The sequence below is a fragment of the Pygocentrus nattereri genome, chromosome 17 (assembly GCF_015220715.1).
Source record: "Pygocentrus nattereri isolate fPygNat1 chromosome 17, fPygNat1.pri, whole genome shotgun sequence".
In the NCBI taxonomy this organism is placed as follows: domain Eukaryota; kingdom Metazoa; phylum Chordata; class Actinopteri; order Characiformes; family Serrasalmidae; genus Pygocentrus; species Pygocentrus nattereri.
In genome coordinates, this window is record NC_051227.1 from 35,464,374 (window position 1) to 35,490,608 (window position 26,235).

General features: G+C 42.4%; 1 protein-coding gene across 2 annotated transcripts in view; it reads right to left on the reverse strand.

The window, feature by feature from the left end:
- grik4 (glutamate receptor, ionotropic, kainate 4) overlaps positions 1 to 24,809 on the reverse strand; it is a 598,764-nt gene extending 573,955 nt beyond the window's left edge. For both annotated transcript variants that reach the window (XM_037546764.1, XM_037546765.1), the window contains exon 1: positions 23,580 to 24,809. The gene's annotated coding sequence lies outside the window, so the exon portion shown is untranslated. The remainder of the gene's footprint in view (positions 1 to 23,579) is intronic.
- Between the last annotated feature and the right edge of the window lie 1,426 nt (positions 24,810 to 26,235).

Consider the following 26,235-nt stretch of genomic DNA (forward strand, 5'->3'; position numbering starts at 1 on the left):
TCACAAATCTTAAGACATTTACAAGAGGCTATGTTTCTCAATATTTTGACACGGAGACATAATGCACAATCGGAATATTTCACATACTGTACTACGTAACATCCACAACATGCTCACAAAAGCATGCTGTCCACCACAACAACAAAATTTATCTTGATGACTAGACAAGATCATAAATGTTGCTCACCTCCATCTACAAATATGATTTCATTCTGAATGTTTATTTAGAAGGCTGGACACTAAACAGAGACTGACAGCTTGTCCACTTTCAGAAAATAAACAGACAGTGAAAACCATTGCAATCTATTTAACTCTGTGACAACAATCCCTCTCAATGAGTCATATTATGTGGCACAATCTCAAATGTGAGAACTCAAAATGCGGGCATAATGAAATATTGAACAGATTCTTCCTGACCACAGCAAAAGCAGCAAACACGGACCTAAATTAAACTCCAGTGTGTAATACAAAAATCCAATTGACAAAGCCAACTCACAACTCAATAAAAACCTATAAGGGCCCGCTCACACCAAACGGTAGGCCAACCTCATTCACCAAAAACAATCTATGAGTGATACAGTAGGTTGAGCGTGAGATCTAACCTAACTTATAAGCACAATGCTTGAGAAGGCTAGAGAACAAGGCCTAGACAACACATTCTTGGCTCGCTGCCACTGCTATTCTGACCCATAGCCACAGTTTAATGCTCCAAATTTCTTTCATGCACCCCACACATAGAACTCATGGAAAAAAAAATATTGAAAAATCGAAACACAGCATGGATATGTGCGTGTACGTGTGCAGCCTCTGGGTTCTTTCTGTGCATTCTGTGCTTTAACACCCACAGCTGAAGCCGTTTCTCAGCCTGAGATCCCACCTATCATAGGAGCGCTCCAGGAAACCAAACCAAAAAATTTGATTCAGCACAACCATGCCTAAACACCCATTCGCCTGGCATCAAGAAACAAATGCTTCACCCCCAGGGCCCAGCAAACAAAGATTTTTTAGCTGCAGCAGCAGATATTAATTTGTCACATGGAGTCTATGTGGATATTTCAGCAGAATGTGTCATTACATGGTTAATGAGATGGACCAAATACGATTTGGAACGCTGACCTGAACAGGCACGGCACCAGACAGAACATTCTTGACCCCACACCTGATCTGTGCCAAACTTAAGCTAATGGCAGTTCTTGTACTCCATCCAGATGATTTAAATCACTTAAATCAAAGTCATTTGTATTGATCTTGGATAATAAGCACAAGGACTGTGGATAATACCTGGACTGGGAGGCTGTCCTTACCGTATCCAGTAAGGACGACAACTACCTTCTTCTATGGTAATTCAAGTATTAGATTCCTCCATGTGTCTCTTATTAAACTAATGAGCGCTTACCAAGCTGAAATGAATGCATGTGTGCATTAGTAGCTTACACTGCCAGTTAAAAGTTGCCTTCTTTGGAATTTTTCGAGTAATGTTTCTTAATGTTGTTACATTATGCAAGAAAAAAATACATGCAAAATGATTTAACATTAACCAGCTACTTGCCAATATGTTGGACGCAACTTGCTCTCAAGATGATGTTCATAGAATTGTCTTAGTTGGTATGAAGAGTAGGTTTTTCTAAACAATAAGAGGACTGCTTTAATTTCCAAACTGTTGTTAAAAGCACATTATAATCTCTTTTGCACTTCAGGTGGTTTAACCACCTGAAAGATCTGAATGCTGAGGTCACAAAAGGAGGATAAAATGCAAAGGGTTTACATTTTAGCTAACAAAACGTTCTGAAATGCATAAAATGAATTTGCGTGATGCAAAATGTTTATGCAACACCAGCGCTGTCACCCAAAAAACGCCACAGCTCGACAGCGAAAACCTGTTTTTACTGTTTATGGTCTTGTTTTTCCATCTATGGAGTAAACCAGATATCAGCTCATGAATATGTATACTTGAACATCAAAATTAGCCTAAAGCCACATCCCTAAAAGAAAAACATGGTAATTTATTAACAACATCAAAAGCTACATGTCACCAAACTTTTCATGACTATACGCTCATCAGCCACTTTATTAGGTACATATTCGATTGCATGTTAACACAAATAGCTAGTCAGCCAATCACACGGCTGCAGCTCAATGCATTTAGGCATGTAGAGGTGGTCAAGACAACTTTCTGAAGTGCAGACCGAGCATCAGAACGGGGAAGAAAGGGGATTTAAGTGACTTTGAACGTGGCGTGGTTGTTGGTGCCAGACGGGCTGGTCTGAGTATTTCAGAAACTGCTGATCTGCTGGGATTTTCACACACAACCATCTCTAGAGTTTACAGAGAACGGTCAGAAAAAGAGGAAATATCCAGTGAGCGGTCAGTTGTGTGGACGAAAATGCCTTGTTGACGTGAGAGGTCAGAGGAGAATGGGCAGACTTGTTTGAGACGACAGAAAGGCAACAAGAACTCAAATAACCACAACCAAGGAATGCAGAATAACATCTCTGAACGCACAACACGTTGAACCTGGAAGAAGATGGACTACAGCAAAAGGGGGTCCAACCTTTTACTAGCAAGTGGCCGGTGAGTGTATACACACTCTAAAGCCAACCCTGGGCCTACTCCTGCTCTGACAAACTGGAACCAATTGCTCAGCTAATAACAAACCCTCGCTGAGTTAAAGTGGATGTGTTGGAGCAAACACTAAAATGTGCAGGGGAGGGGAACTGCAGTACCAAGGCTGAGAACCACTTCTCTAAAACAAAGGCCTTATGATGTAATTCTGAGGAGTAGACTTAACTGACAGGTAGATGTGTCAGCCAGACGATGGAGGGTTGGGGGGGGGTCAGCGTGAGAGGGCAGCTTTGAACTGGCTAGTGAGGCTGAGTAATCGCTGTCAGCACTCGCCTTCACTATTAGATCAATACGAAGCTGAAGATCACACAGCAGCCACGTGGCTCCCATCTCCCACCCCCCGTTCTTTTGAAGATTAAGTCATTCTGAACGCGCAAAGTGTAATTGCTTACACTAAACCTCTACGGCCTTCCAGCTTTAACACTCGGCTCATTAGCTTAATTACCGGCACAATGACACACTCATGGGAGCAAGAAGGCCCCATGGGGACTCGCCCATTCTTTTCCCTCCTGCAACAACTTTCTCAGGGTGAATGTTACGTCCTCTGTATGGAAAAGTGCGGTCGGGTGGTGTTCTTTATTGGAAATTGCAGAAAGGTTACGGTTAATCCGACACCCTTAAAAACTGCGTTTCATATTTTGGTCACACAGTGGTGTGGAAGAGTTAACGGTAGAACAGGTTAAGCTAGAAGTGTTTTATGCAGTATGGAAATATTGTGAAAATTTCTAAACATGCCATACACTTCATTTCATATATGGAAATTATGCTGCAAAAACAGCATGTTTTGAACATATTTACATAGATAAAAAATAAACCCATTCAGCCCACCTATTGTAATGAGGTTCTAACGTTTTAGCCCAACCTGCTTTCCAAACAAGGCACATTACAGAGCAGTCAATCAGAAGGCAGGTTATTTACACATATCAATCAAGTCACCGTAACAGCTTTAGAATGCTAAGCAAGAAAGAGAGGTTGGAAAACTCTCATAAAAATCAGGGAAATAAATGTCTGGGTCCTTGAAATATCTTTGAAAGAAACGCAAAATCTTAACTTTCTTTGAAATTATCTTGTGCTCGCATCTGTGCATTCCCTCCTACTGTAAACGTTCATATTTATACCGGTAGCTTCTGCAATTGCTCCGATAATAGTTGGTCGTATTTGAGTTGCCGATAACTGGATAGCATGTGTCAGTGCACAAACAAAACACCGGTGGTCAAGGGTGTTGACACTGCAACAATATCAAATTGCAGTGCCTATGGAGGAGCTTGGCTTAAAGCCAACAGGCCTGACTATGAATGGGCCTGGAGCTGGTGCACAGAGCCACCCATGTGGCAGCACGGCCCACCTGTGCCCACCTCCCATCACCCAGCCCCAGCTCTGAATCACGGCTTGCCTGCTAAATTCACCACAGTAAATCTGACATTGTAAAGACTGATAACTACACAGCTTCTGCCAAGGATGCAAAAGAGACTGGCTGCTACTTGGAAAGCTGCTCTGAATCAGATAAATCAGCCCTGATTAAGCACCGTGCCCTTCACTATGAGCTGCCTTCTGGTGCCACAGACACTAAAGCGCTCAGTTTATAAAATAATGGACCACAGGATGCGTAGGTAGCCTGGGCATGGAGCCTGGGGATGGGCTTGGACAGGTTGAGTGGGGCTTAGTGAGGCGTGTGGCAGTTAGACTGGAGGGGAGCAGAGGTACAGCACAGCCGCTGGACTGGAGACACCGTTTGCTGAGCAGAGAGAGAGCCACTTGCCTCTTGCTTCAAGCTACCCACTTATCTCACCACTCACTGTTTGTCTAGAGTAACGGCCTATGCTCCCTGACACTTCCCTAGCCCAAATCTGTAAAAGCGTGGAGAGAACTCACCTAACACACAGATATGGCCTTCATGACAAACAGCAGCGTGCCAGGAGGGCCAATCAGCCCTGTGTTTGGGTTAAAAGGACCTTCCACTCAAGTGCAAATGCTCAATCAAGCAACACTATGCAAAGGTGCACCAGCACATTCCTGTGAAGCTCTCTCAGACAGCTTGGTGCATGTAGAAAAAACAGAGTTGGACAAAAATCTGTGGAAATGATAAGAGCAGGCACTCCGAGTTCTTTCCCTCTGCTCCATCTCTGTGAATGAAAGGGAGAGAAAAACGATTAGCATAATCAGGGTATATGATGCCTTGCGTCATGTTCCAGGGAGGGAAGAAAATCAGGCTCGTTCTTGATAGATTACAGAAGAGATTTTGAACTGTGTAACTACATCTGTGAGCCAGCCCACCAAAGCTCAGGTTTGTGTCACTGTGATTTGCAATTGTTTCGCTGCAGGTAACTCCTGGGTGCCAAGTGCCGCTAATTTATAGCCATTTAAATGCACATTTTTTACAGTAAACTGCTAGCCTATTATAGCGCAATTAACACAAACGCAGCACTCATTGTCTTCAGAAAACACCTTAAAACAACAACCGGGCCATATGCAGTACTTCACCCAGAGGCTCAGTGTCAGGTTTGCTTCCACAGCTGGCCTTTATCTCTGCACTTTGTGACATGTTAACAAGCTAAAACCTATGGTAACACTGACTGCTGCACACTTGGAAAGCTTCGCATTCACAGCAGCCACCAGCAAGCAAGCAGGCCTTTTCAAACGGAAAAGATGAATAGCTTTTTAGATGGTGCTTCAGATAAGAAATGTGAAACTGAAGTGAATATTCATTGGGAAGATAAAAATCAAATAAACCAAGCCGAACACTTTATTTACAAAGAAAATAGATGAGATGAACTCAATAAACCTGCTTTAAAAAGTCCATTAATTTAAATGGTACTGAGTATTAGCAGCATTAAAAGGAACGTATGAGAGGAGATTAAATGTCTCTTGTCAAATCATAGCATGCATCTTGAACACAATCGCATTTGATTAAGTGTCTAAATGAGGCTTTTGATTTGCCAACTTCATCTTTCATCAGCAAACATTACAAATAATGTTTTCTTTCGTTTTATTCGTTCCATGGCCAGCAAAACGCATTCATTTTTTGACTGTAAACTGATTTTTAACGTGGCCATCCAGTTTAATCCACTTTAAGGATCTAGCATTAACAAGCTGATTTTTCACAAGAAGATCATACTAAGCAATAATTAGGTGTCATGGTTCAGGCCGGCATAGAAATCTTGATTCCAACTGTCATGAGATCCCTAAGAACACCTGGACCAAGCATAATTTTAACAGCGAAACTGTGAAATTGATGGAGTAAATCTGATTGGTGTCATTCACAATGAATGCTATGAAAAGGCTTGACTGACAGAAGCAAATGCCATGTTGTCACACCCCTGTAGTTATTTGACATGGTTGAAGAAAATGACTGACATGAATTTGAAAACAAAATGGGTGGGTCGTTTCCAGCTCAGTGGAGCAACAAGTCCAAGGAATATCATTACCATAACTAGGCCAGAGCTAATGTGGGGGGATGTATTCGCTTGGAATGTTTAAGATGCTTCCAAAAGGCTATGATCCATAGCGCTGATTTCACCAGCCAGTGCGAATCCATCAGTGTGCTCCCATCCCCCGGGGCCCATTTTGGAGCTGAGTACTCAGCCAGTACAGACCAGCCAAAGGATAAAAATGAGCTAATATGCCAGAATGAAGCTTCTCGCCTCAACCTGTGAAGTACAGCTCCTCCAACCACTTGAGTGGTCAATGTCATTATTCCATAAGGAGCCAACGGAGCTTCTGTGCAATGTGTGTGAAGTGGATGGAGCCAAACTTGGTCGATCCAATGTCCTGGTGGGGTCATGGTGCCAGGTTTGATAAACACGGCATTACCAGGGAACCATAGGCCAGTCTCACAAAGTTAGCCAGTGAACTTTCAACTCCGTTTGATCCAACTTTAAATCCTATCTAATAACAGTGAATCATGTTTTGCTGGGATTGGAGAACTTATACTGCGTGCCTAACCTGCTCCAGAACAAGTTACAGTGGAAATCATAACACATCTATCTTCTGTACAATGATATATTTCAGAGTGAAACACGGCATTAGGGAGGGTCTCTCAGTTAGGCTGAGCAGTAGGTGGGGTGACGGGAAATAGTTAAACATAAAAATAATAATAATTGTTATTATCATGGTGCATGGATTATGGCATAATCAAATTAAGAGACCCTAATTAGTCCCACAGCGGGGAAATTTCACCTCTGCATTTAACCCATCCGTGAAGTGAAACACCACATACACACTAGTGAACACACACACACTAGGGGGCAGTGAGCACACTTGCCCCCGTGGCGCCCGGGGAGCAGTTGGGGGTTAGGTGTCTTGCTCAAGGACACCTCAGTCATGTGCTGTTGGCTCTGGGGATCGAACCTGCGACCTTCCGGTCACGAGGCTGGTTCCCCAACCTCCAGCCCTTGACTGCCCCAACACAAAATCACAAAAGACTTGGGGAAAAAGTCATGACACAATCGAAGATCACAGGAAAAGAATTTTATCTCTGAATTGCATGGTATGACAAACTGTTCTTAATATGCCTCAAACACGGGCAATTTGATTTTAGGGTGACCACTCTTAGACCAGTAAGGGCAAAGCTGGGCACATTTTTCATTGTATTTATTGTGAATTGTTGCAAGTTATCAGCTATACATTCTTTTATAGTACACAAGGACCAAGAAGAATGTCATAACTACCTCTTAATGACATTAACACAGTGATATTTGCAATATTATTGCTTTCTGCAATAATAATTGCGTTACTATAATATTTTTCGTAGTGTGGTTTCTTGATCCCGAAAAGTGAGCCAATGGACTAGCCAATGGACACACCATGCTTCATGTATTTGGCTGGATTTCATAAACGTCACACTAAGATACACACAGATGAGGGTTAATCATAGCTGGAGTATCTAGGTCAACAGTGAAAGTCAACCGCCTTTGTAAAAAAAGTTAAGCACAGCTAAATTTCAGGTTTGGCGAAGCTGAAACTTGGTCATGGTCTGCTGAGTGAAAGCAGAGTGAGGGTTATTTTTATACAAGTCTTCTTCTTCGACAACCTGCTTATTTAAGCTGGGGAGGGATACCTCTTCACCTGCTCTCTCTGAAAGCTCTGCAATCAGGCACAATCCCTGATAACACAACAACACACTTCATGGAGCTGTGTAATGACTCTTGCTAGAGCCTAAAGCACTACCCTGTCTCCTTGAGCAACCCCTTCATAACTCAGCACACAACTTCAAGATAAATGGAGTCAGTTCAAGAGAAATGAAGCTACTTAACATAGGTTATATAGCTTTCTGTCTCAATATTGACCTTTGCAATACCAATTTCACCAAATAAAATCACTCAGGCAACAGCAAAAAAATTACGTTTTAATTTAGTGTAAGGCAGCAACATACGGACCCACTAGCTTCATGTTTCAGGAGCGGCTTTGTTGTGGTTCCACGTTATTAGTTTAAGATGTTTTGATGTGTTTTACTGTATCATGCCAGGAGTTACCTTAGTGTTTACCACAGAGAGAAGCTGGATGGCTAGAAGTGACCTTCCCCACTATACTGGCTGTTATTCAGTGAGCTTTTCCAGCTCTTCACCACCACGTATGCCACAGTATTTACCTCCTTCATGTAGCTCTACCTTTAAGTGAATCATTCTGATTGTTACTGCTGTTTGCATACAATGCTGCGTGGCACAATGATGTTCAACTGTTTGCACAATTTCAGAAATAGTCAGCCATCCTTTGTAAAAACTGCCCTATCCTTCCTGTATCCTTCCATAAGGGTGCTTGAAGGACCCTGGAGCATCATAATCCCCTGCTACGGGTGGGAGTTCCTTTGTGTTCTTCAACACTGTCAGATAGTGGGAACATAGTACTGGGCGATATACAACATCTGTTATACCCATTGCTGCACTCCGGTTTCTTCTCACACCACACACTACTAGCAGGAAGACTCTCTAGATCTTGGCCCTGAGCACGAAAACCTCACTATTCTCCATCATGAATATCTGCACCTTAAACTTCACATTACATAATCCTCTGTTGTTCTTGGACACGATCCCCTGTGGTGCACTACTCACCTTGCACTTTCTGGTAGTTGTGCAATCACAAAATTGTATCCATCTTTCTATCTATTACCGTCTACACAAACACTCATAGAAGTCACAGCTATAAAGAAGTGATAGCAGAAGATGTAAAAGCCTTGGAACCTACAACAGAGTATGATTTCATGGTGCTATTGAGTGGAGTGAGAGGCATGAACTCTAGCACTCAAACAGAACAGCAATATAAAAACAACGTTGCACATAAAATGAATAAATGATAGTAGATAGTAGACTTTATGAGGTAATGACTTCTGCCAGTGCCTAAAGCACTACCTTGTCTCCCTGAGCTACCCTTCTGTAACTCACCACACAACGTTATGATAAATTATATTGTAAGATAAATAAAGCTATTTTAAATAAGTTAATTAGGTTCATGTCTCAATGTTGACCTTGGCAATACTGATATCTTCAAATAAAACCACTCAGTCAAAAAAAAAACTGTTTTACTGTATTGCAAGGCATATCACAGATATGAAAGACAATATACTGCTCGAGAGGCATGAAATCTACTACTCCCAGTACAACAACATAAACAATGTTGCAAATAAATGAATAAATTATTTACTATTTTTTATGAGGTAATGACTTGCAATTAAATGAATAAATGATGTACTTCTCAGATAAATTAATAAATGATGTACTACTCAAGCTGCAATGAAGCAAATTAATAATCAAAAAGTAAAAAAAAAAAAAGATGCACACACGAATGAGAAGAGTTGTATTGATGAGAAAATAGTATAGCACTGAAAATATCAAAGCCCCAAAGATCTATCAAAAAAAAAAACATATCAAAAACATCCAGACTGGCTCATTTTAGCAAGGTGCTCTTGAAGTTCTTACCAAAAACACTTGAACATCTGCAAAAAAAAAAAAAAAAAATCTAAAAGAACATTTTAGTGTCTGGTTTATATTGCATAAATCTACAGTACATGAGCCATTATAGGCTAAAATACAATAAACGATAAATATAATAAATATAAAACTAAACCTGATTTCATTTCTTTAGTGGTAGTGCATCGGCATAATCCATGGTCTCATCAGCGACCTGTCATTACAGCCAGTACAGCCATTACACCATTTAGTGTGCTCCTTTGCTCTCCTCCACTTGTCTATTCTGAAAGGAGTCAGGACATTCCAGGCAGGAAATGGAAATGCAGAGTCATGCCTTAATGGTGCTGAAGAGTTTCCCCCATTCACTTCAGTGGTCAGCATTATTATCCCAAGATAGTGGACACCCATCTCCCCTGTCCCTGTGCATCTCAGCTTGAGTGGACAAAGCCAAATTGGGTCTGCCTGGTGCTGTGCTGTGCTATGTTCAGACCTAGGGAGTCTGGTATATACTGATACAGTGCATCTCAACAGCTGACAACAGACATCAATAACATACTCTAGCTCTGGTAAGCATTAGAGTCTCATAAAAAGTATTTCAAGTTTTAGTCTTTTCATGGCTCATATTGCAATAGATCTCACCCCATCTCCTGCATGAACAATATCATTTTAATCTCACCAACTAACAGAACGCTCTGAACGATACATCATGATTTAGCGCAACTCATTACTTCAGGAACATTAAGACAGACACTAAAAGATTGAGAATCATCGTCATCGGCTCTCAGTACAGTATGGAAATGGGCTGGCTGTCGAATCATTACCTTGTAAAAATGAGCGAAAAGCATGCTGAAGATTGGAAGGGGTGTGTGTGTATGTGCGGGGGGTTATGAGCTAAAGCCAACCCCTGTAACCTGCTGTTCCTGCTTACTGAATACTGATTCAGTCACTCCCTTCAACATGGGGAGTAATCTCTTGGCCCTGGTGCAAGGACGTCCTCCCTGAACCTTAATCGCAGAATCTCTTATCAACGATGCTAGACTGGGTGATTAAAAAGGAAACAGGAGATTCCAGCATTCCGCAAGGGATCTCCTGCTCTCCACAGCCCCTGTCAATCACAACAGGTAGCTTACGTATGTCACGCATGGGCGGCCAATTAGAAAGCTTTGGCATTCACCTCTGTGGTGCTTTAGGTGTCTTCAGGGTATTAGCGATTCTGTCTGTAGGTGCTGTGTATTGTAATGAGGGGAATGTTGTTCTGCAAGGAGCTACCAAAGAGATTTTGCGCAGTCAAGAGGGGCCCGCGGCTCCTGCTAGAGCTGGCATGCTGGGAGCAAACGGCCGGGGACCAGGCCCTTCATCCCCCATTAGCAACATGACAAATCACAGCAGTTGCTGAGACCTGCCTGAGAAATGTGCATCATTTATCTCCCATGGATTTCTCCCTCCGTGCAGGAGAAGCATGTCTATGGTGGCAGGCTTCTTAACAACGTACATGCTGCAGACTCAAATCCCAACCATCTGTTCAAAGCAGAGGGGAAATGCTGCAGAACTGAGAAGGCATAGGGAACATACGTGGACCACTAGATGAGAAGAGTCAGTCAGCGAAACTACACTGCAGAACTTCTCTACCTGGAAATGACTCACCATATTGATACACAAAAACAGGCATTTCCATTTCAAAGTGATCTTCGAGGCCATGAAGGGCTGCAGAGAAAGGGAGGAAATCTGAAGGTAGTGTGGAGCAAGTGATCCCTACAAAGCTCATTTTCAGGGTTGTCTAACTGAAGAAATTAGTGGAACGAGAAATGAAAAATGAAAGCCACGTGGCCCACCTAGTGTGCCTTGTATATACAGCAGTGTTACAACAATATGAAAAAATTACTCAATATCTTCTTTCCATTTAGTGCCCTATGGGAGATGTTATTCCCTCAGCAACAATTCTGGAAAAATACTGTACGAGAATACCATGAAAGGATGCTTTTATGACAACAGCAAAATGACAGCTATTTGAATAAAAGCCATTTTGGGAGTTGAAAGGCATTCAATGAGCATTAGTGTGATTAATGTTAAAGCTCCTGCTCTGGCATTTATCAGGACTCGCCTCTGGGCTTTGTTGGACCTCAGCAAACATTAAGCGATCGTTTTTTGAAAAGTATTTCATTAAATTTTCTTTATTTATATTTTAGGATCACATTACAATTCATGAAAATCGATAATGGTAATATAGAGTCTCACTTCTGTTGGGGAGATTCACTTCACATTACGTTTTGAATAGGTGTACCCAGAGGGTGAGGCTGGGACAGAGGAAGACAGCGGTGTACATGTGCATCTGTTATTGCCTTTGATGTTTGTCTTTTCATATTCTGTTTCTGAGTAATGTAACCAAAGGATGAACTCCTGGCTCCAAACAGCAAAAACAAGTTATTCATACCAACTAGAGACATCAGCTAATTATTAGGCCTTGTCCACACATACACAGTTATTGTTTAAAATGTAGCTTTTCTATGTTTTAGCCTTTTGTCCACACGCAAATGGCATTTTAAGTCAGTGAAAACCAACCTTTTGCTAAACTCCTTCCAGGGTGAAGATATTCAGTTTTCAGTGTTGTCGTGTAGACAGGGAAAATTGAGTTTCTGGCTTGTAATGTCAAGAGTGCACACCATTATCTCCTTCATTACCACCAGGTTGGATGGCAGTGTATCCCAAGTGCTGCTGCAGCAGACTAGACTGAGGATCCCTGTGCTAGGGGCTAAACCTAAAGCTAGGGAGGCACGCTCCTCCACACCGCACCTGGCTGAGCTGTGACCCGCTGCCGGTGAGGGCATGCGAGGTGGTAGGCCATCCACCCGCCACCTGGTACCACAAAAGGTCCAGTTGAGTAACAACTTCTTTGTGCTGGAAGACTTCCTCTCCTCTCCACTTGATGGACATCCGAGTGAGCTCTCTGGCCATTCGCATTTCCCTGGATCTGTCCCGGGACCCCACTGGTCAGCTGACTCGCCACTCCACCTCTCATCTGGAGACTGTGTCACTGCCGCCCCACCAAACCCTTCAGATGGATTTGGCTGGGCAGCGGAAACGGTGCTTCCCTCTGCAGGCCTCCGGTACAGGACCATTCTACTGAGCACACCTGCTGGTCCCTAACAGACAACCTGAGTGCCACCCCCTAGCCTGTGAACAACATCAGGCCACCCCCACACCAGATCCAGCCACTGGTCTCTGCTGGGCAGCACGAGCACCACTCACCACCTCTGGATACTGCTGCATAGTCCACTCATCACCATCCAACGCAGAATGCCAAGCGATGGACTTATTGACCTTCTGCTTCTCAAGATCCACTCAGACGACCAACCCGCTGAAGGAATTATTGATAAAATACATCTATGAGTCATCATTAATAAAAGGTTTGCAGCAATTATTAATTTAGAAACTATTAAACTAGAGTATAGAGTCATTGTAACTAAGGCCCAGGCTGCCTTAGGTAGGAAAGTTAGGCCCAATGCTTCTAGGCAAGAGGTGTCATTGCCAGGCACTGCTCAGAAGGCCTTGAGAGATGAGCAGATATGAGCTGTAAGAAATACGGTCTATTTATTAAAAGCAAGCTAGCTTTGGTGAGGAGATAGATAAGCAGCGAGCAGGAACGGGTCATAACTCTTAAATAATTAAAAAAGCCATTATGGAGAAGTCGTAAAATTGGTCCTTGTCAGACAAAGCACAGAGGTGTCAAAAAGTAAATTTAACATAGTGAATATAATGACAGCCAGTGGAAACCCTAGGATGGTCGGAGAGGAGGAGTGAAGACAGCGCCCGGGGAGGAGCACTGACCATATTCGAAAAACATTATAAAAACTGATGTGATGCATTGAATCATTGCATTTTTGGCTATCCGGAATCCAACTTGTCACCTGAAACTTAAAAAAAGCCTTTTCCTTCAAAAGTACCAACGGCTGAAATTTAGTTTTTCATCTTCTTCATTCTTGCAAGAAAATCTTTTCAACTTTTTGGTGGTATTGCTTTTATACTTTGCAAGAACGCTTTTTAATCTTTTGATTTAATAACCTTTTTATATTAGAAAACAGATTAAATTAAAATGAGAATATTAATGAAAAAGTCAGTTAGTTGTAACATAATACTACTACACTAACTACTTTGATAGTAGGGGACTCTATTATCAGAAACACTAAACATCACACAGCCATTGTTCACGCTGTTTCAAGTTCAAAAGTCTAAGGCATTCTGTTGCAGGTTCCCAGTCTTTGAAGAGATAACATTCTGTGCAGAGGATAATCATACCTGTTGGATGCAATGATATCAGAGTCCTAAGCACAGAACTGTTAAAAAGAGACCTCGCATCCCTTCTTCCTTCTATGAAAGACTGCAGGAAAGCTGGTCCAATCCTGCCCTTGGGTAGAGGTACAGGACATTTTAAACCTTCATAACTGGCTTCAAAAAGCCTGGTTCTGTACAGGCTTGACTTTTTCACAGATTTGAGGACAGACCATGTATTACTCTGCTTTTAACTCTAGATGGCTACACAACTTCAATGATATTTGTTCTGGTAGTTACTGGTAGTAACTAGGACCAGCTTCCTTGTAAGCGCAAAAGAAATGTCAATAAAGCAAACAAATTTAATAGTTTTATACATACAAACAACCTAATCCGCACTGAGCCTTCACCTTAAGGATGGTTTGGACCCTAATTTCCATATTACATACAATTTTAATCTATTTTACCATGTCGAATTCCCAGTATCTGGGAATTTTAGAATCTTTAATGAATAGTTAATTCATATCATTTCTTTTTTTTTTTAATTCTGTCCTGTTTAACTTTCAGTCTGGCTTTAGCAAACCCAGCACCACCTCTATGATCACACTGGTTTTTAAATGATCTCTACATGGCCCTAAACAGGAAAAAGTACAGTGCTGCCATTTTTATTGACTTGATAAAAGCAATTGGCTAGTCTTCTTTTGGGATACAAATGACTGGCTTCAACAATAATGCAATGGGCTCAAAATTTTCTCTCAGACAAGAAACAGTGTATGGCTCTGGGTAACCATAACCAGAGGAGTACCACAAGGCTCAATCTTGGGTCCAGTTTTATTTTTATATATTTTGTATTTTACCTATGTATACAAACACACACACTTGCAGGCAGATGACACAGTTTTATACTGTTCTGCCAAATGTGCTGATGCATCAATAGAAAAAAACTTCAGTGCTCAATTTAATCCTTTACAGAATGCTCTGTACAAGCACAAGTGAGTTTTAAATGCCAAACTAAGTTTATGCTGTTCGCCAGATCTTCAAATACTGAGCTTAATACTGTGAATATTACTACCTCACAGGATTCAGCATTAAGCGGGTCTCCGTGTACAAGTACCTTGGCGTTTGTATATGAAAATATATCAATCTTTGAGACAAAGTTGAGACAAAGGCTCAGATTCCTATATCTAAATAAAATCTTGGTCTGCCCATGTATACCAGAAAAAGAGCCATGGTCGAACTGATTATCAGTACTGGACTACGGTTATACAGCTCATAGACAAGCGTCCACCAGTACCAATTTAATAAATCATGATTAATAAACCTCCAGCCACATGACAGCTTATCTATGATCTCTATAAATAACAATAATTATCAGACCTGCTCTAGTGGCTGGATCACCTTTCAGTTTTAACTGAACTGTGAAAATTTGCTTTTAGCTAGTGAGCTGGAAGGTACTACACGGGTTCTAACAACTCTGAGCTGGAGTCACGCGATCATTTTAAACTCTTAGTCCCTTTTTTTAAATGTACTTGTTTCTTCCCAGTAATTACATTTTTCATTTTAATTTCTCTATTCTACTATGATTTTTATTTATGCTTATTATCTTTTATAATCATTTTACTTGGCTGTCTTCAATTTTAATTTGCCTATTTATCCTTATGCTTCCTAATCAGATCTTAATTGTTCTCTTAATTATTTTGCCATTTATCTGTTTTTCTGTTCGTCTGTTTGTGTAGTTTTGTTCAATTTAGTCTAAACTGATTTCATTTCAGCTTCTTTTTCAATCCCTTGAAAATAATGTGAAAATAATTGACTGATTCTTGATTGATTATTTCACGTCAGAGCAGGCACCATTGTCTCTCCTTTGTTTACATGACAAAACAGTGCTGGTTATGCATTGCTAACAGGACTTGTTCAACTACACTTGCACTGTTGATGAACAGAGGCATCGGACTGCACTAAAGGGTTCACTGTGGTATCCAGCTCACCTCTGGTCACACCCCTCGTTGATGGAACCAAAACGAAGTGGAACAACGGCGAGAGAGTTTTCGTTTTTTGCTGGTGATGTTGATCGAGCTCTTTCGCCTGCTCATTGAAGGCCTGACAGTGCTTGTGTGGACAGCCAAGGAGGAAAACCCTGTGTAGATGTACCCACGGATGTGTTGACTAGATCTTAGTTTTGGACAGTCTGGACAGCTCCTAATTCTTAAACATCAGACTACAGTAGTGGGCAAAACTCAGACACACTCTAGTCAAATTGGCTAATAAGGTACTCCATCAGAATATATTTACAAAACTGGAGTTTGAAAATGATTGCAAGATATGATCCATCCATCCATCCATCCATCCATTTTCTAAGCCGCTTCTCCGTCAGGGTCGCGGGGGCAAGATATGATAACATATCAAAATGATATTACAAGCTATAAAGAAAATCAGACTCCAAACAACTGCGCAACACTAAGTACTTAAAGCTTTCGTCTTTGAGAGGAGAACATTTGTATGTTCTACCACTCTTGCCTCTGAAAAACCCACAGGTATTTCTCTCCATCCTTCAGCTTTGTGAAGAGAACTTAATGTTATGTCCAGAACAAAACAGAACAACCTTTGCAAGTCAAACTAAGACGGCGCTGGTGTTCTCCACCCCGGAGTCCACAACTCACAGAAAATGCAACCAACTTCAAAACCAACTTGAGATGTGGAGACATAGGGATGCAGACTTTTTCATTTTCAGTGAAAGACTGAAAACAAGTCTGCTGCAAAATTTTAAGGCGTAATAAAGGCAAAGAGTGAACACACCAAATACTGAAATTTCTTTCATTAAAAATGAAAACGTTTCTGTATGATTTTCCGTTAAATTGATGTTTTATGCTTTTTTTTCCTGAAGCTAAATAAGGAATAACTTAAAGGCCATTTTAACTGAAAAATGAAATGAATGAAGGGCAGCCTCCGACTTCTACACCGTAACACACTGATATTACACTCAACAGAAAATGAATTTTATACCATTCCGCTTATCAGGAAATCACACAAAGTGGTAACAACCGTCATGCTAATGATGAAAAACATTCTACAAAGGGCAGCTATAAAAGTGATCCAAGGAAGGAAAACGGTTAAACATAATCCACAGAGACCTGTAGTAAAATAAAAACTTCAAAGAAACTTAATATCCCCGAAAACTTTCGCCGTGTAGCGTCTGACAGGCTGTACTTTAAAGCCAACATAAAAGAGGTGGTTTTAAGCATTCCCAGCAGATAGATGACATATATACAAAGCTTCGCCTAAATCAAAATGTGTTTAGGAAACGTCTACCTGAAATCTGATTAGCATATCTTACAGCTAACCCCAGCTCCTCTACCATTCCTAAAGCAAGAGTGTTAGTTACAGAACGGCACATGCGAATATTCACTGTGTATTTCATAGTTGTTGTGTGAATGAGAAAGAGAGGCTGCATAACAATGAGGGTAAATGAGCAGCATGAGGGCGATGGATTTATGTCTGCCTGGAGGAAAATAGCAAAGCGATGGCAATGTTCGGGAGTCCACCTCGACTAAGTTGATTTGTGTCAATAACGGTTAAGCATGATGAAGAGGCAGCACTGAGCCCGGGCTGCTACAGAGCACACTTTTAAATATGCAGCTCAACATTACTGTCCGCACACAATCAATAACTGCTCCGAGGACAGACACAGATAGCTTATGCTCTCAGACATCTAGACCATTTTACTTAGCCGTGAATTTAAAGGGACTTCAATGCTCAATGCTCGGTGAATAGAACCATGATTATACAAGCGCTGCTCCTCTTATTGTGAGACTGTAAACCTAATAAACGAATAAAAACCTTAAATTACTCACTTGAGGTGATTATCGACAAGCCATGAGTTCTACATAGAACCATTTCGTACTTAAATGGTTGCACGGGGCAAGACTGACGACGTATTGGATTTGGTTACATATAGCATCTAAAGGGTTCTTCTGTTACAAGCACCATTATATATATATATATATATATGGGTCATTCTCCAGAAATGTCCACTTTTTCATATATCCATAAGTGTCACTGGTGTTACCGATCCTCATTGGCGTTCCGCATAAAAAAGGGACCACCAGAGACATCCATTTTACAAAATAGCTGCTACAGAGCATCAAACCACATGTTGCCAATCACAGAATATCCACTAAAATTGGTCATTTAATTCCTTTTTTTCACAATTACCTAATTACTTAAGTAGGTCACACCAGTGACTTCAGCCAAAAGCTTCATATGAAATTGAGCTGAGTGAGAAAATTTCAGATAAGACGCAATGTGCTTTTCTCCATAGATCCTCAGAAAACAGGTAAAAGGAAGTCATGTGTTGTCAGTGTGATTTTTTTTTTGTTATGCAGTAACACCAGTGATAACTCCTGATGACCACACCTTTCATTATATATTTTATAATATTTAATAGCCATCAAAATATGGCCTCACCATTTACACGAGGCTGTGGGGACGAGCACTTCTGTGGCACTTAGACATCTAACCAGAGTAGTCCCCTCTCTCTATATATATATATATATATATATATATATATATATATATATATATATATATATATATATATCCATCCATCCATCCATCCATTTTCTAAGCCGCTTCTCCGTCAGGGTCGCGGGGGGGAGCTGGAGCCTATCCCAGCAGTCTTCGGGCGGAAGGCAGGATACACCCTGGACAGGTCGCCAGTCCATCGCAGGGCAGACACACAGACACAGACACAGACGGTCACTCACACCTAGGGGCAGTTTAGCATGTCCAATTGGCCTGACTGCATGTCTTTGGACTGTGGGAGGAAACCGGAGAACCCGGAGGAAACCCACGCAGACACGGGGAGAACATGCAAACTCCACACAGAGAGGACCCTGGTCACCCAACCGGGGAATCGAACCCAGGCCCTCCTTGCTGTGAGGCGTATATATATATATATATATATATATATATATATATATATATATATAGTGTAATGTGTAATGATGCTTGTAACAGAAGAACTCTGTTGATGCCATGTACAACCACATAAAATACAGTGGTGGACAGTAACTAAGTAAATGTAATTCGTTACTGTACTTAAGTAGTTTTTTTTTCGTGTGTCTGTACTTTACTTAAGTTTTTCCATTCTGGGCGACTTTTTCCTTTCACTCCACTACATTTCAGAGTCTAATATCCGACTTTTTCCTCCTACATTTTGAGAAATCTGTCGTTCCTTTTGGTTTCTGTGTGTATAAAAACGTAACATGTCAAAACAAAAGAAGCGCAAAGCCAGAGCACCAATCAGGGCCCAGCGGTCACTTTGTTCTGAGCTGGTTTTGACCTGTTGGTCATACCGACCCAGTGCAGCACACGGTTCAACGTCAGCGCAGCAGCGTAAAACTTTGGGAGCACATGCGTCTATAAATGATGAACTAACATAACTTTGTGTAAATAGAGCACAATATAGAAATATGTCCACATATGCAGTCGAGACTGGCGCGTTTCTTTTTTCCTGAATTCATACAAACACTTTCATTTTATAGTAAATTAGTTTGGGCTGGTTTATGTTTATGAACAGACGCCTACAGATCAACACAGTAAAGGAGCTCATCTGTGATCCTGAGTTTAAAGCCAGTTTTTATTCAACTTGTAACTAATTTACAAAGTCATCTGAAACTGAAACTTTGCTTGTGTGTAAAAAGTGATTTCAGAGCCACTCGGTTCTCCCTGATGGAAACTGTTTACCTTCAGTGTTTTGTGCTTATGATCATTTTAATAGACGTCAGCGTCACTAATTAATGACGTTCTATTAAAAGACTGGTTTACCAAGAGAGACGCTGGAGGACTTTCACCTGAAATGAGTTCATGAAGCCAGTCTGGTTATAAAAATGATAACAGGACATCAGAGCCAGAATTACTCTTTTAGTACTTTTACTTTATACTTAAGTACATTTGAAGGGAAATACTTTAGTACTTTTACTCAAGTGGAGGTCTAAAGGGAGGAACTTCTACTTTTACTGGAGTAATATTTTACCTTGGGGGTCTCTACTTTAACTCCAGTACATGATTTGTGTACTTCGTCCACCTCTGATAAAATATTCATCAATCCAAACAACCATTTCCCCATGCATAGAACCATCTATTTTGCGCGTTCTTTATTTTTTGGTTCATTTTAGCTCAATACAGTCTATTTCTTCTAAACCCAAGTTTTATTTACTATACATGTGCTCTTACAGGTTCCTGTGCAAGCATTATCCAGGAAAAAAAGTGGCCGGAGAGTTCATTTCAGGAAGATTGGGTCCCGTATGAGTTCTACGATTTGGCAAACGTCCTACCGGCGGCCCGAGATGGTCAAAGTGCTGAATGATGTCCTTGTTTAAATTCTGGAGAGACCTCTCTCTCAGATACTGACTGATAGCAACAGCAGGCTAGTTAACCTTCACTAGAAGAGGGAGTTGTGCTTCTCCATGTCCTATCCATCAATTGATCAAGCATTCGATGAGATCATGCATCTTACTCCACTATTCTGTCAGAGGCTGCCATTTGTAACTTCATATCTGTATGCACTACCTGGTAGCCACGGGGCCTCCTGAGCTTGTTTGGACTTTATGTGCCCTTTCAATTTGGCTTCTTTTAGGTCTGCTTGAGTTTAGTCTACTGCAGTATTTTTCAAATAAAGGCAAATCCACGTTCACAGGCCAGTGTGCCTCACCCCAACCACCTTCAACCATAATGATGTGCTGGTGAGGGGGGTAAATTTATACAGGCCCACTGCAGCCCAAATAAACAAGCACTAAAGGTCCTGACCAGTCTTCTAAATATCTGGAAGCAGACAAACAGTACACAAACAGTCCATTAGAGAAACAGGCAAGTATACAGGAACGCAGCAATATGGAATGTCTAGAGAGATAACGAAAAATCAATAATTCACACTTAGCTGTGGACAATTTTAGCGATTAACTGGCATATAAATAACAGATCCAGATTAAAGACAAGCTCACAAAACACATTTACAGCATTCGGTAGACGCTCTTACGCAGAGCAGCTTACAATTTTGGTCATTTTACACAGGTAGGTGATGGCAGTCTTACCCAAGAATCTTTACTGGTATAGTGTAGAGTGTTTGCCCAGGTGGGGGACTGAACCCCGGTCTACAGCGTAGAAGGCAGAGGTGATACCCACTACACTAACCAACCACTTAATAAACAAACCTCACTCGCCACTGCCCTCTAAAGGTCTTATTCCTTCAGCCTGAAGTTTTGTGGGACCCATGACGTCTCAACGAACAAGCTCTCCACCTTCTTTTATTTACATGTATCCGCCTCAATTTAACACATGATTAATTGATAAACTCTCTGTTTACTGTTTGTTTATACACGAATCAGCCATAACATGAAAACCACCTCCTTGTTTCTACACCCACTGTCCATTTAATCAGATCCACTTACTGCATAGCTGCTCTTTGTAGTTCTACGGTTACAGACTGTAGTCCATCTGTTTCTCTGCGTACTTTGTTACCCCCCTTTAATCTTCTTCTTACAATATCAGGAGCCCCCCTGGCACACCGAAGAGCTGGCATTATTTGGGTGGTGGATCATTCTCAGCGCTGCAGTGACACCGACGTGCTAACGGTGTGTCAGTGTGTATTGTGCTGGTGCGAGTCGATCAGTGCTGCTGGAGTTTTTAAACACTGGGCCCACAGCCAAAACATATAAATCAAACAAATATTGCAGATAAATGTACAGTAGAGTGGACAGTGAGTGGACACAGCACTTAAAAACTCCAGCAGCACTGCTGTGTCTGATCCACTCATACCGGCACAACACACACCGACACTCCACCACCACCACATCAGCATCACTGCAGTACTAAGAATGATCACCAGAGAGAAACAGATGGACTACAGTCTGTAATTGGAGAACTACAAATGGCACCTATATAGTAAGTGGAGCTGATAAGATGGACACTGAGCGTAGAAACAAGGAGGTGGTTTTAATGTAGTGGCTGCTTAGTGAATGTGCATCATATGTATGGGAGTACAAATTGGGTGCTTAGTTATATGTTTCAATTACAATACTAGACAAATAATAACGATAACAGTAATTGAATTTTTTCATTTATTGGTGAGCAATAAATTCGCCGCTGAAAGACTGCGCACAGACCACCTAAGTGCGCAGAAGCCCAGGTTTACCAGAGGAATAAAGCAGAAACTAATGCTGTGCAAATCACGCTAAATAGGGCCAGGCAGCCGCCGAGCACTGCTGAGACTGCGACTGCCCGACTGGAGGAAATGAAACTTTGTTAAAAGACTGGTGACTCCATCTCCATCCCCCCCAAACGACTCAGGAAAGATGATAATTAACCTTCAGCACTATCAGACAGCACCCAGGAAAGACTGTCACAGGCTCTGCATGCCTGGTCACAGACACACACACACACACACACACACACACTCCCTTTCCCTCTCACTGGCATTAAGGAGGAGGAAAAAGAGCTCCACATTTTGAAAAAGACTAAGAAATCTGAGTCCTTTGCTAATGAAACATCTAAACAGCCTTTCAAGCCATAAGAAATGCCCCACATTCGACCTTTGAAACTGAATTCAGGAACATAACCCAAGTTATATTACATAAAGCAGGTAATATAATTCTCTTCATACCTCGAGAAAGTTCTCTGATGATTTTCACAGGTACACCTGTGCGAACCAGTGACTTGGTCAAAATGAGCAACACAGAAGGCAATCCAGGCGCCACCAGGGGGTGCACAGACAACAGCCACTCTACCACTGAACTCCATCCAGAGACCATCAGTACGTGCTGGCGTTTCCATTCAGTTCAGCATTACTACAGCTAAATAATGCTGTCTATACCCGACTTTAACCTCGGAAACCCCGCTTTTCTTTTCCATTTTTATATATTCAAGAGGACACGCAAAGTCCCCACAATGTCAGAATGCTGTTTTCCTTTCCTCCTGTTACCTAGAAAGAGAAAAATCTATGAATACACGCACAGTGGCAGGCACACGCGGTGCTTGTATTCCCGCCTTTGTGGGGTCATATTTACTGACTTCTGCACTTTAGTCTCTAAACGCAGCTCCGGAAAAAAAAATCTTTGAGCAAGTTTACATTTTAAAAGCTGCATTGTTTATTACTATTTTTTAATTTTTTTTTTTTTTTTTTGGGGGGGGGGGCAAGCCAAACGTCCCCACAACGTCAAAAATAGTCATGTTTTCCCACCACCAGCCCACAAAGGCATTACTACACGCACAGAAACATACCACGCAGGCTAAGGACGGGATTACGCACACAGCCTACCCACCTGTACATGAGGTCATCTGAGCCACAAACCAGCATACAGTACCAGTTAAATTCACACAGCCACTTGCACTAAAGTAAAGGCTCGCATGTTGCACCATGTATGTAGTAACTGCACAGGCCTCCACATCACCCAGTCTGAAGTGGACCATCTTCGTGTAACCATCCAGGAACGTTTTAGTAGACGTTAAAAAAAAGGGGGGGGGTTATTATTTCTTACTCCCCCTTTTCTCTCTCTCCTCTTTTGGGGAGAGCAAGTCTACTCCTGAGAACAGCATGCATGTCATTTTCTGAGCAAATTCAGCTCCACACTTCAGAGCCAGACCCCAGTGACCCTGTGATGAGGGAACGGAGAGGGGCAGACTTTCTGAACTATAGCCACACCGCTGCCTCTACGAGACTCGCTTAACCGTGAGGTCCAGCATCTTCTGGCCAGCCTCCGCCTCTAACGCGCACAACTACATTTCCACACTTACCGAGCCAGCAGCTTGTTCGCCGACCTCCCTCACTAGTGGACAGTCTTCGACGAAACGTTCACCCGCGGAAAGCGAGGCTCGAGTCACAGCGCGAGGAAACTAAACGCAGAAAAAGAACTGAGGTGACCGCGGCTCCTCACCCGAGCTGCTCCTCTCCCCCTCCTCGATTCCTCTTCTTTGAATTCTTCTTTCTCGGCCGCTGATTTTTGTCCTGAGGTGCTGCTTTGAGAGGCTATTTTGGGGACCCGGAGAGGATTCGCCTACAATGTTTCTTCTTGGCCGTTAAGAAGCGAGAAAAGCAGTCCAAAAGAAAAAAAGAAAGAAAGAAAGAAACTACAGTGAAGGGCACTTCAGTTAAACTGCGCTTATTCTCCTCCTCAGAGCCGTTAAATCCGAAAAACGCCAGAGACGCGAGGGAACTGCGAGCTGTGGAAAGAAAATCCGCATCCCAGCAAAGAAACACACCAGCTCTCCTCCTCCTCCTCCTCCCTCTCTCTCTCCCTCTCTCTCTCCCTCTCTGTGTGTCGGTGGGTTAGTTTGTGTCAAATTAAGTCCAAAAATCCTTTCCTCACTTCGCCGCTACCTGTTTCAGTCGCCGGAGATGAGTGCTCTGCCGCTCCGAGGCGGACTGGCTGAGAGGCAGCAGCTCCTCTCCGCTCTGCTCCTCCTGTGAGGGGAAGATTTCGCCGTGGCTTGGAGAGCAGCTCCGCGTGAGCCGAGCCGTTTCACTCCTGTCGTGTGAGAGATAAAACCTCTCTCCCTCTCCAGCTCACATCACTCAGGGACCCGCGACGTGTCTGGGAACATGTGGAGCTTCGTCGAGTCACCGCGGCGCTCAGCCCGTCAGGCTGGGTGGAAAAGTGGCCTCCATAAACAGAGACGGACAGTCAGATGCTCGCAGCCGTGGGCACTGAGTGAGCGAGTGACTGTGTGTGTGTGTGTGTGTGAGAGAGAGAGAGCTAAGCCAGCACTTCGGCTGCTCTCCCACAGGTGAACATCCACCAGTCTGCAGCCGGTCTGTGTTCGTCGTGGTGAACGTAGCATATATGCTAATATAAGCCACTCATGAGTCACACGCAGCGCCTTGAGCTCCGTCCCCAGAGAGCCCTGAACAATTTACCATGTTCAACCTGCCTGCGCCTGAATTAAGAGATAAAGACTGAATGATAATTTGGTGGGAGAAGTCTCTTGGGTCTTATTAAAAGGAAATTCCACCAGTTTTTTTTAAATGCCTGTATAATTCAGTCATTAACATGTCAACAGCCACCCAGAGTGGTTTGGTGTGAAAGGGCTCACTGTAGAGAACCTTGCTCAGATTTCTCTACAGTGGTGATGGTAACCAGGGCTCTCAATGCTTGACAACACAAATATATAGCCTTTTCATTTACTAGGGGGCAGTCGTGGGCTGGAGGTTAGGGACCGGAAGGTTGCCGGTTCGATCCCCAGCACCGACAGTCCATGACTGAGGTGTCCTTGAGCAAGACACCTAACCCCCAGTTGCTCCCCAGGCGCCGTGGATAGGGCTGCTCACTGCTCCAGGCAAGTGTGCTCACTGCCCCCTAGTGTGTGTGTACATTCACTAGTGCGTATGTGGTGTTTCACTTCACGGATGGGTTAAATGCGGAGGGCAAATTTCCCTGTTGTGGGGCTAATAAGGGTCTCTTAATGTCTTCCGAGGTTTTTGCATGTAATGCTGATGGTAAAATAGTGGTAAACGTGAAATAAATAAGCTTCCTTTGGGAACTATATACTCACAACACCCTGTATCTCTCACCCTGAGTACTAAACTGGATTTAATGTCACCTTCCCCTCTCAAAACTATCGTAAAACAATGTCTCAGACACCGGCCTGCAAATCTGTAAGCATTTCATGTTGGAACTTTCTGTGAAGGAGCTTTAAGAGGCATTGGACTCTTCAGACATCTGGTTCCTATCACCACCACCACCACCACCAGGTTGCTCTAGAACAGCGCATTTCACACCAAACCACACTGAATGACTTTGCTTACATCTTAAATATTAAATTATGTAGAAAAAATTGGTGGAATTCTCCTTTAAGGCTGCATCTTCACATAGCCTCAACGACTCTGAAGGACAGGTGGCGGTCGTGATTAAAGTATGTTCGTACTCCACTTAGGTCACACCTTGGGGGGGAAAAAAAGGAATGGGATGTCTGTAGCACCGTATAGCAATTTTCTCCAAGCCATTTTGTCTTCTCAATATTTTATGGATGCACCTGAATAAATATATGGATGAGATGAGAACATGACGAGAATTTGATAGCGTCCCTGCACCTGTATGAATCGCTTACCCTTCGCTTTTCCTCCCCATGATGGAATGCTCATCCCAATAAAATTCACTGAAGCACCACCGATTCATAAAGCACCAAGAGACTAGACTTGATTGTAACAAACAAGCAATTATCTCAAGGACCACAATTTTGGGCAGTGAATTGTTAATGAAACCCGACATCCATCTGGCACGGGTCATAACGGCTTGCACTTAAAGTTTAATGCGCAGGCTAAAGCCCATATAGTCAAACAAGTCCATGGATATATTCAATACAGTGTGTCAGCACCACTGAGAAATAGCCCATGAATCAGCATGACTGCAGCATTGCTGCATGTCTATGGGCAAGAAGGCTGGGTTTGGGATGA